The sequence below is a fragment of the Natator depressus genome, chromosome 7, assembly GCF_965152275.1.
Source record: "Natator depressus isolate rNatDep1 chromosome 7, rNatDep2.hap1, whole genome shotgun sequence".
Taxonomy (NCBI): Eukaryota; Metazoa; Chordata; order Testudines; family Cheloniidae; genus Natator; species Natator depressus.
The window spans coordinates 54,702,428-54,713,876 of NC_134240.1; the positions used below are offsets into that span (position 1 = coordinate 54,702,428).

Sequence of the window (11,449 nt, forward strand, 5' to 3'; positions counted from 1 at the left end):
AGAGGGATGAGGAGAGGGATGCAGGCACCGGGCCGAGCGGGAGAGGAGTCGCAAGGAACGTGTTTAACGCAGGTGGGGTCAGTGCACCAGCTGGGGAGCGCTGATCCAGGGATGGGGTTAAAGAGGCCACTCTCTGCAGCCTGGAAATGCTCAAGGCTTTTCCCGATTACACCTGCGTCAGGTTGGGAGGACTCAGACTGTCGCCAGCGCTGGATCAGGTCTCCTGCTGCTCTGTTCTGGGCCCCACCCGCCTAATGCAGAAATCAAGCCACGGCCTCTTCAGCATCAACTTCAAGGCCCAGCACAACCTCTCCCCTTCCTCCATCGCTGCTCTCATTTCCTCCTATGGCCTCTTCTTCCCTTCTCCCCCTCTCCTCTTCACACCCTCTCCTATGCCTCCCCTCACAGCACAGCAGCAATGGCCACCAGCCTGGCTCCCTCCAGACTACAGAGGTGGGGGATGGGGGCCGCTGAATGGTGAGGCCTAATTCTGCAGGCTCCAGTCTGGCAACTGGGACACTGTAAGTGTCTCGAGACTTCGAAGTAACTTGATAACTGCAGGGTTGCAGGCCCCAACCTTCTAACAAAGGGCCTGGTCGTGCAAGCTCCCTACACATGAGACCAATGTCTGTCCTGTCACTAAACTGCTTCAGCTCGGCCATGGACAACGGGCAAACCTTAGTTATCAGTTGTGGGAGCGAACCCCTAGGAAAAGGCTAGTTTTGCAGTGCAGTCCTGGGTTTGGGTGTTAGTGTGCATGTACACACACACACACACGCTAACAGAAGAAGGCTCTCACTTGAAAGGCAGCATGGCCTAGTAGATAGTGCACTTGATTAGGAATCGGGAACTTGGGTTCTGTTCCTGGCTCTGCTTCTCTAGCGTAAGTGCTTATATTGCCCCATTAGTGTAGTATTTACCCTCACTGTGCTTCTGGCTCCCCTCCCTTCCTTGTCTGTCTTGCCTTCTTAGTGTGGAAGCTCATTGAGGCAAGGACTGATGGTGCATGTAAAGCAACATTCTGGGCTGCAGGTTGGCCCATGACGAACTGTGAATATTTGGGAGTGAGGGTTGGCAAAAACAACGTCCCCATTTTCACGCATCGCAACTGAGAGTCTGACTGACGGCATGGGACTGCTTCTGCTCCTGAATTCGCTTGAGAATGGTTATGTGCTCACAGGCACAGTATGCATCTGAGCGCTTGTCTGGATGGAGAGCTGGTGCACAGCAAGCTGGTGTGTAAATCTATAACACACCTGAGTGCCACACACTAACCGGCCATGGGGACCCTGCTGCCATGCACTAGAAGTTCCATAATGCGTTGAAATGGGAGTAAATCAGCGTCAGCACACGTACACCATGACAGACAGTCAGAGTAAATGAAAGTGCCACAACAGCTCAACAAGCAGCCTCAGGTGAGTATATTCAGCTCCATTGTACAGGCACCTTGATAAACGGCACCTTTGCTTATTTGGCACGCTGAGCAGCAGCAGATTCGGTGTCATGCATTTCAATGGCTGAACAATGGCTAAAAGGCACACCCTGCACTCAGTCTCACTTCAACTCTTAGACTACAACCTGGCTCCCTCCAGATTGCAGGGGGCATTGGGGACATTGAATTGCGAAGCCCAGCTCTGCCAGCTCAGGGCTGGGAACTGGGACACCAGTGCAAGGGCTACGAGACTTCAACTTTACACTACACCCATGGAACAGCCGCCATTCCAACACCAACCTTGCATTGGTACAAGAGAGAGAAATTGGCCCCAATCTGTCGCTCTGTAATAACAGCTGGCTCTAATCTAGCACTCTGCAGCCAGAGATCCCAAAGCACTTTACCAGGGAGGTAAGCCCCATTTTACACATGGGAAAAACTGAGGCCCAGAAACCAAGGTCATGCAGCGACAGCGCCACTCACCTATGTACCTACTTATCTAGCTAGGCATTTCCATGGCTCCCACCACCACAGCATACAGCTGTGCCTGTGCTGGCAGTCCCCTCTGCATGCAGGATGGCTCCAGTGAAGTCAGATGGGCTCTGTGTGGGGACTAGATTCTGCCTCTATGGCTGCACTTGCAGGCTCACGGCCTGTTTCTGTACCTGCATTATATAACTCCTTAACTGAGGGCTCAGACCTGCTACTGAAGTCAATGCCAAAACTCCCACAAAATCAGTGATGGAAAATCAGACCCTACTTTATTAGCTCCGTCTGAGTCCAAGCCTACAAGATGCGCTGCAGCTCCCAGGAACCATGCAGCGTTCCAGCTGGGCACGGAGGTTTGGCGCTAAATGTTTTTCACTGGAGGTGTAAAAAAAAGGGCCTTTTTTCAAAAATGAACCCTTTCCCCAAACAGGGGGCAGCACTTGGCACATGCTCAGCTTTAAATAGCATTTCCCATGAGCTGATCTTGGGGTTTTTTTAAACAAAAAGAAAAACAGATTTTTCAGTCAGTGAAAAACGTTGGCAATGGTGCTGATAAATATTTCTGTCAAAAATATGAAATTGTGTGAAAAATGGCAATCGGGTCATTGCGATCTCTGGGAAACAAGGACAAGGGTGACATTTCCAAATGCGTCGGGGGCCCAAGGTGGCTGAGAATCCCCACAGTGCGGTACACTCTGGCCTCGCCCCTCCCTTCCACCTGCCCCTTCCTGCCACCAGATACCTCGTGCCATTCCCTCTATGGCAATGACTGACAGCAGGGCCAGTGCAGAGCCCATATACACCACTCTCCACCAGCCAGGGAATTCCCCCTGTGCAGAGAGATTCCCCAGAGGCCATTTCTCTCACTTTAAGCCCCTTAAATTTGCAAGAGGAGCACAAAGGGGTCTTAGCATAAGTGAGAATGAGGCCCATTGTTGCATGGCTGCGAGTTCCCCATCAGGCCTGGGAGTTTCGTGCATGGGCCGGCAGGTATAGTACATTGGTTCCTGCGTGTGTGAATTGCGCTGAGAGTCTGCGTGTGTGTTCTGTGTTCTCCAGGCATGTGTGATAGGCATGATCTGAGTGTCTCTGGTGACACACTGAGTGCACTAGTATAAAGGGGCGTTTGCTTTTAGATAACCCAGTGTATGGTTTCTTCAGCCACCGCAAACCCCTTCTCTGGATCCTCTGAGGTCACTACTGGCCACATGGCCTGTATTAGGCTAGTTGGAAACAAGCAGAATCCCAGGCCCAAGCCTCAAGGCCTCCTTTGCACCTGTGTAGAAGACTAATTTTAATTCCAGATTACCCTTTACTCCTCCTCCTTTTGTTTTAATGATGTGGATCATGTCCCTGCACCTGGCTGGGATGCCTGCACTGAAGTCCATGGAGAGTCCTTGATTCACCAGGCAGGGGTGCTAGTGCCATGAGACAAAACCCACCTTCTCCTGAAAGCCTGACCCCCAGCTGGTGGCATGGGAGCACACAGCGTTATTGCTAAGCCATTCATCCAGCCCGCTTCTGGCATGAGCTCGAAGCGTGAGCTCTCCAGAGGGTCTGTGAGTGAAGCACTGCCCTGATGTGACTATGCAGAGGAGATGGGGGCAGAGACAGGCAAGTGGTACCAGTTACACATCCAACACTGGAGCCAACCTGCTGGCACAGGGAAGGATGGCTCATGGTGGATTGGGTATGGGAAGCAGGGATGTGTTGTTGGGTCCTCCTTGCAGCTTCTTCCAAGCAGGGAGAACTGGAGGTCCTGGTGATGTCAAGGAATTATGACGTGATTGGAATAACAGAGACTTGGTGGGATAACTCACATGACTGGAGTACTGTCATGGATGGTTATAAACTGTTCAGGAAGGACAGGCAGGGCAGAAAAGGTGGGGGAGTAGCACTGTATGTAAGGGAGCAGTATGACTGCTCAGAGCTCCGGTACGAAACTGCATAAAAACCTGAGTCTCTCTGGATTAAGTTTAGAAGTGTGAGCAACAGGAGTGATGTAGTGGTGGGAGTCTGCTATAGACCACCGGACCAGGGGGATGAGGTGGATGAGGCTTTCTTCCGGCAACTCGCAGAAGCTACTAGATCGCACGCCCTGGTTCTCATGGGTGACTTTAATTTTCCTGATATGTGCTGGGAGAGCAATACAGCAGTGCACAGACAATCCAGGAAGTTTTTGGAAAGCGTAGGGGACAATTTTCTGGCGCAAGTGCTAGGGGAGCCAACTAGGGGGGGCGCTTTTCTTGACCTGCTGCTCACAAACCGGGTAGAATTAGTGGGGGAAGCAAAAGTGGATGGGAATCTGGGAGGCAGTGACCATGAGTTGGTTGAGTTCAGGATCCTGACGCAGGGAAGAAAGGTAAGCAGCAGGATACGGACCCTGGACTTCAGGAAAGCAGACTTCGACTCCCTCAGGGAACGGATGGGTAGGATCCCCTGGGGGACTATCATGAAGGGGAAGGGAGTCCAGGAGAGCTGGCTGTATTTCAAGGAATCCCTGTTGAGGTTACAGGGACAAACCATCCCGATGAGTCGAAAGAATAGTAAACATGGCAAGCGACCAGCTTGGCTTAATGGTGAAATCCTAGCGGATCTTAAACATAAAAAAGAAGCTTACAAGAAGTGGAAGGTTGGACATATGACCAGGGAAGAGTATAAAAATATTGCTCGGGCATGTAGGAAAGATATAAGGAGGGCCAAATCGCACCTGGAGCTGCAGCTAGCAAGAGATGTCAAGAGTAACAAGAAGGGTTTCTTCAGGTATGTTGGCAACAAGAAGAAAGCCAAGGAAAGTGTGGGCCCCTTACTGAATGAGGGAGGCAACCTAGTGACAGAGGATGTGGAAAAAGCTAATGTACTCAATGCTTTTTTTGCCTCTGTCTTCACTAACAAGGTCAGCTCCCAGACTGCTGCACTGGGCATCACAGCATGGGGAGTAGATGGCCAGTCCTCTGTGGGGAAAGAGGTGTTTAGGGACTATTTAGAAAAGCTGGACGTGCACAAGTCCATGGGGCCAGACACGTTGCATCCGAGAGTGCTAAAGGAATTGGTGGCTGTGATTGCAGAGCCATTGGCCATTATCTTTGAAAACTCGTGGCGAACGGGGGAAGTCCCAGATGACTGGAAAAAGGCTAATGTAGTGCCAATCTTTAAAAAAGGGAAGAAGGAGGATCCTGGGAACTACAGGCCAGTCAGCCTCACCTCAGTCCCCGGAAAAATCATGGAGCAGGTCCTCAAGGAATCAATCCTGAAGCACTTACATGAGATGAAAGTGATCAGGAACAGTCAGCATGGATTCACCAAGGGAAGGTCATGCCTGACTAATCTAATCGCCTTCTATGATGAGATTACTGGTTCTGTGGATGAAGGGAAAGCAGTGGATGTATTGTTTCTTGACTTTAGCAAAGCTTTTGACACGGTCTCCCACAGTATTCTTGTCAGCAAGTTAAAGAAGTATGGGCTGGATGAATGCACTATAAGGTGGGTAGAAAGTTGGCTAGATTGTCGGGCTCAACGGGTAGTGATCAATGGCTCCATGTCTAGCTGGCAGCCGGTGTCAAGTGGAGTGCCGCAGGGGTCGGTCCTGGGGCCGGTTTTGTTCAATATCTTCATAAATGATCTGGAGGATGGTGTGGATTGCACTCTCAGCAAATTTGCGGACGATACTAAACTAGGAGGAGTGGTAGATATGCTGGAGGGCAGGGATAGGATACAGAGGGACCTAGACAAATTGGAGGATTGGGCCAAAAGAAATCTGATGAGGTTCAATAAGGATAAGTGCAGGGTCCTGCACTTAGGACGGAAGAACCCAATGCACCGCTACAGACTAGGGACCGAATGGCTAGGCAGCAGTTCTGCGGAAAAGGACCTAGGGGTGACAGTGGACGAGAAGCTGGATATGAGTCAGCAGTGTGCCCTTGTTGCCAAGAAGGCCAATGGCATTTTGGGATGTATAAGTAGGGGCATAGCGAGCAGATCGAGGGACGTGATCATTCCCCTCTATTCGACATTGGTGAGGCCTCATCTGGAGTACTGTGTCCAGTTTTGGGCCCCACACTACAAGAAGGATGTGGATAAATTGGAGAGAGTCCAGCGAAGGGCAACAAAAATGATTAGAGGTCTGGAACACATGACTTATGAGGAGAGGCTGAGGGAACTGGGACTGTTTAGTCTGCAGAAGAGAAGAATGAGGGGGGATTTGATAGCTGTTTTCAACTACCTGAGAGGTGGTTCCAGAGGGGATGGTTCTAGACTATTCTCAGTGGTAGAAGAGGACAGGACAAGGAGTAATGGTCTCAAGTTGCAGTGGGGGAGGTTTAGGTTGGATATTAGGAAAAAAATTTTCACTTGGAGGGTGGTGAAACACTGGAATGCGTTACCTAGGGAGGTGGTAGAATCTCCTTCCTTAGAAGTTTTTAAGGTCAGGCTTGACAAAGCCCTGGCTGGGATGATTTAATTGGGGATTGGTCCTGCTTTGAGCAGGGGGTTGGACTAGATGACCTCCTGAGGTCCCTTCCAACCCTGATATTCTATGATTCTATGATTCTTTGGTCGCATCCTGGGTGCTAGTTGGTTGGGGGCTTGATCAGACCTTAGACCTGACCCAGATGGCACGCACTTCAGAGTGGAAGATCCTTCGGAGTGGAAGATCCTGCTCTGTTATGTATCAGGAGGAGGGTCGGGGAATGAAAAGGCTCCCTTTGGCCCATCTCTCCTGCCTAGCTCACTGATGCAAAGCCCAGCTCACAGCTGGGGCTCCAGTTTCATACACTTGAGTGTGGCCGTCTGCCAGTCCTCACTCCTGGCAGCTATTTATTTCATTTAGAATGTCTAAAATGTGTCCACCATCATCATCTGAACACACCATCAGAAATCCAACAGACTCAGCCCAGCTGTAAACCATACACCTGGCCTGGCCCAGTCTGAACCCCCATCTCCTCCTCTCTCCCACCCCAGCCTCACGTGCCAGAGCCCAAGGAAATAGATGGGCCGTAGACTGAGCCCTCAAACTAAAAGTCAAAAGCCTTGGGCTCCCTTGGCCCAATCCGGAGGTGAAGAGAGGCTGAGTATATAATAACATATGTGAAAAAAGTACAGAATTTTTCATCCCAAGGCAGAGGAGCGTTATCATCCTTTTATAGAAGGGAAAGTGAGGCACAGATAAGTTAAAAGAAAAGGAGTACTTGTGGCACCTTAGAGACTAACCAATTTATTTGAGCATAAGCTTTCGTGAGCTATAGCTCACGAAAGCTTATGCTCAAATAAACTGGTTAGTCTCTAAGGTGCCACAAGTACTCCTTTTCTTTTTGCGAATACAGACTAACATGGCTGCTACTCTGAAACAGATAAGTTAAGTGGCTTGTATACAGTCACACAGCAAGTTAACAACAGCATTGGGAATAGAACGCAGGATTTCAGTCTCTTAGTTGAAAGCCCTGTCATGGCACCACCTAGGAAGACCTCCACATTGGCTTGATCCACGCTTCAGCATCTCTGATTCCGCCATGTGGCATGTGTACAGTAGTGGGCAGCATGCATGTACTGTGTAGTACCCTGTGTGATCGAGGATGTATGTACTCATATGTATGCATGGAGGTACATACATCTGGCTGTGTGCACATGCAAATCAGCACAGGTAGGCAGCTAGGTGTTGTGTATATAGATATGCAAATGTGTTTCCATGTGCCTGTGTGAACCGGAGTGTTGCGGTGTGTGCATATATGTGTCTGAGTGTGCCCACATTTGTTCATCCATGCATGCTGGGAAAGTGCATGCAAGTTTGTGGGTCATTGTCCAAGTGCTCAAGATATGTGACCAGAGGGTATACTTTCAGTGCAATGCATATACTGCCAACAAGAAACAAAACTGTTGTCTGTAACTCCTGTGTATCACACCGAGAATTTAACACCAAGAAAGCATGCCAGAAGACTTCTGTGTGACTCAAAATATGGTAATTTGGGGAAAAGGTTTAATTGGTGAGAAGAGAAGGCTAGTATAATTTAGAGTTATTTAGCTGACTGTATAGAATCATTCTGTGCTCCTACTTTTCAGGTCCTCTTTCTATTAACAGCAACCTTCTCCCCCTCCCTCTGCCTACCCTCTCTCTCCCTTTGGCTTTCATATAGGACTGGTGTATCTGCAAATTGAGTCACAGCTAGCATTTCTGACATCACTGCTACAGTAGTTCCTGCCTGGAGAAGCTGGGACTAAAATAGCTATGAATCCACTGACCCTGTGCTACAAAACCAGTCCATACAGCGCCTCCAGCTGGGACTGCAGGAGCAGGGAGCTCTCCTACAGCCTGTGCCTGTACACTATTTCATACAGCGCCTCCTGCTGGACTGTAGTAGCAGCGAATGCCCCTTCCTCCATGTTTGCCATTCCTTCTGACAATGACTCAGACTCCAGGAGCACAAGAGAGACTGATAGGAAGGAAAAGAGGCCGATGAAAAGTAAACTCACACTACATAAATTCTTCAATGATTTTTTATAAGGACACAACATTGTAACGACTTGCCAAGAACAACACCGAAATAATTCCAAGGTTTGCCATTTGTTTGTAAAGCGAATATTAAAAGTGCAGGCAGCAGCCTTCTGGGGTTCCCCTGGGAACTGTTAGTGTCCGCAGTAACGAGGTCATTCCTTTTTTATTAGGAGAAGAGTTTCTCTAAAGTTAAATGTGCTGACAGCCTCTTGCCTTTGATGTTGGGTTTCACCTCGGTCCCTCCTGCATTAATTGCCACTCCTCCCTCGCAGACACAGCCCTGGGAAACAAGCTCCTTTCTGTCTTACCCACTTGTTTGTTTAGATGCCTGATAGGAGGCTCTCTGTGAAATAGGGAGCACATGAAGGTGGGTTCGAGTTTCAATGGACGGTGGAGATGTGAGAGATTGGGTTGCTGTAATTAAGTCAGTCCTCAGGCTCCCCGCACTGTTAGCACAATGACCTGAGAGATAAATACATGGACAGCATCCAGAAAGCCCCAGTCAGAGCTGTGCTAAGTTGCCTGACACCATCATGAATTCCCCAGACCCGTTGCCCCAAAGCCTGGCCTGAAAAGGACACCCTCTCTTGAAGTGGGAGAGGAACTTCCATCTCCATGCCTACTCCCACCAGAGCTTTCTTCTCTACTGAGCCACTCATGAATCCCCCACTCCTGACCTGGAAAAAAAGCCTGGAAGAAACAAAGAATTCAGCCTCCATGTTGACTCCCTGCATTACTCCCCAGTGTTCAATTGAATTAAAGGAGCATTCTCAACCCAGTCACCTCAGGGTACGTCTTCACTACAGTGGCATAGCTACAGAGCTGCATTTGTAGTGTAGATGCTTCCTACATCAACGGAGGGGTTTTTTTTCATTGATATAGTTTTTCCACCTCTCCGAAAGGTGGTAGCCAGGTCAATGGAAGAATTCTTCTGTTGACCTAGCTGTGTCTACAGTGGGGGTTATATTGACTTCACTGTGTTGCAGGGTGTGAAATTTTCACAGCCCTTAGCGATATAGCTTAGTTGACCTTAGTTTTAAGTGTAGACCAGGCCTCAACATCTTTGTTTAGCTTCTTGGGAGCAACTCCCACTCTGTCCAGCAGACCTTTGGGTTCTTGGATACTAGCGAAGTTGGGAGGGCCCCGAGGAGGTTCAGATCTCCCCAATCGCATTCCACTCACTTCTGCATCACTCAGCATTTTTTGATCTTTGTAAAGGAAGCAAGGGCTGGTGGTCAAAGCACTGGCTTGGAACCCAGGAGCTCTGGATTCAATCCCTGACTCTGTGCCATCTTTGGCAAGTCAGCTAAGCTCTCTGCCTCATCCCAGTCTATAAAATGAGGGAAAAAATCCTTCCTTTTCCCCATTTCACCCTCTGTCATCTCCTCTGTTTAGACCCTGAGCAATCTGGGGCAATGACTGACACTCTGCCTATGTACAGCCCTTAAGGGGACCCTGATCTCAGCTGGGGCCTCTCTGCACTTTTGCAATACAAAGAGACTAGCACATTGTTGTTCGAACATTAAACAGGGAACAATGTCCCCAGAGACTGTGGTACCTACCCACTCCTTAGAGAGATTTAGCCAGAAGCAAAGGATAAATAATACATTCATGCTTCAAAGTTAACTGTACATTGTGTGCACTGAAATAATAAGCAATAATACAAGCATCCTTGTTTATCAAGGATATGGTAGGAAGAAATCAACGTCTTCCTTGGGAACTGATGGTTGCAAAGAATTTACTCACTCCAGGGAAACAAACACGAAAGGTAAGGAGACTTCATGGCGCATGGAGATGGATCAAAAGCGTGTCTCCCCAATTTACCCTGGGACACCTCTGTGATTAAGAGCTGTGTTCAGCAGACTGCTGATGGGACATAGAGCTTTTCACCTCTACGTCCCCGGTCAAATCCAGCCATAGGTCAGTGTGACTCTTCCTGTGTGACTGTACAGTGCCTAGCATGCGGGGGCCTGGCCTTAGTGCTTTTATCATACAAATAGCCATAACAGAGGCAGCCTTAGAGGAGAGGCTGTTACCGAGGGTTTCTAGAACCCAGAGAAGTGGTAACTTAACTGTTTCTCTCCACGCGGTATCAGGAATAAATCAATAGAGGGCACAGCTCATCTGTCTGATAAATGATTGATATAAGCGTGCTCTTATCTAAAACTACTATTTATTAGATTTTAAGCGCACACACACATGCAATAGGTTTAGGACATCCCAGATATAGTTACTCACAGTCTAAGATGGTTTTGAGAGATCACCAGGGGCCCTCTTTCCGGTCCGCTGATGGGGAGTTTAGATGTCATAGAATCACAGAAGTGTAGGACTAGAAGGGACCTCACAAGGTCATCTAGTCCAGTCCCCTGCACTTATGGTACAACCAAGCATTATCTAGATCAATATCAGCTCCTTGCCCAAGAAAAGCTCCCTCGGACTGCTCCGAGGTATTTACTTTTAGCTAATATTTTATAGCTAACTCTAACAAAGCACATAAGCTACAGTGCCTCCTAGTGGTCGATATAATAACCTCTACTGGGTCACCAATTCTCCTGATTTCAACTACTCACCTCAAAACATGTCTAGTATTTCTAGCCATAACAAAAATATGTTGGGGCAGCTAAAATCAAGGTTGCTATTCACTCACTCTCTTTGATAACTTTCTGTCCCATCCGCCCATTCTGATTAGCAAACTGCAAGTATGCAGCTCTGTGACCTTGCCTCACAAAGGCCTAAGATTATATTCCTCATTAGGTGGTATTTGGTTTTCAGCTGACAGTGGCTGAACATACAAAATGTCTGACTGCAGTACTGTCAAGTTCTGGCTACACACAAGAAAGGCAAATATTGGGGTAACAAGACCACGGACTGAACAGGACCTAGAGACCAAGTTCCCCAATCTCTCTGAGAGGCGGGCCCCTGTAGGCCAGGGGTGAGGTGCACTAGCAGACCACTTTTGTATTGCACTGGTCAAAGCTTCACTGTTTCTGTGGCCGTTTCACCAGCACTCTGGCCTGGAATTGAGCTGCTAGGCTGGTGGC

The 11,449-nt window shown here is 48.7% G+C and overlaps 1 long non-coding RNA gene across 1 annotated transcript in view; it reads right to left on the reverse strand.

Annotated features, from left to right (window-relative positions):
* Window positions 1–10,846, reverse strand: part of LOC141991563 (uncharacterized) — a 45,277-nt gene extending 34,431 nt beyond the window's left edge. The window contains exon 1 of the long non-coding RNA XR_012640387.1: window positions 10,647–10,846. This is a non-coding gene — a long non-coding RNA (uncharacterized LOC141991563). The remainder of the gene's footprint in view (window positions 1–10,646) is intronic.
* Between the last annotated feature and the right edge of the window lie 603 nt (window positions 10,847–11,449).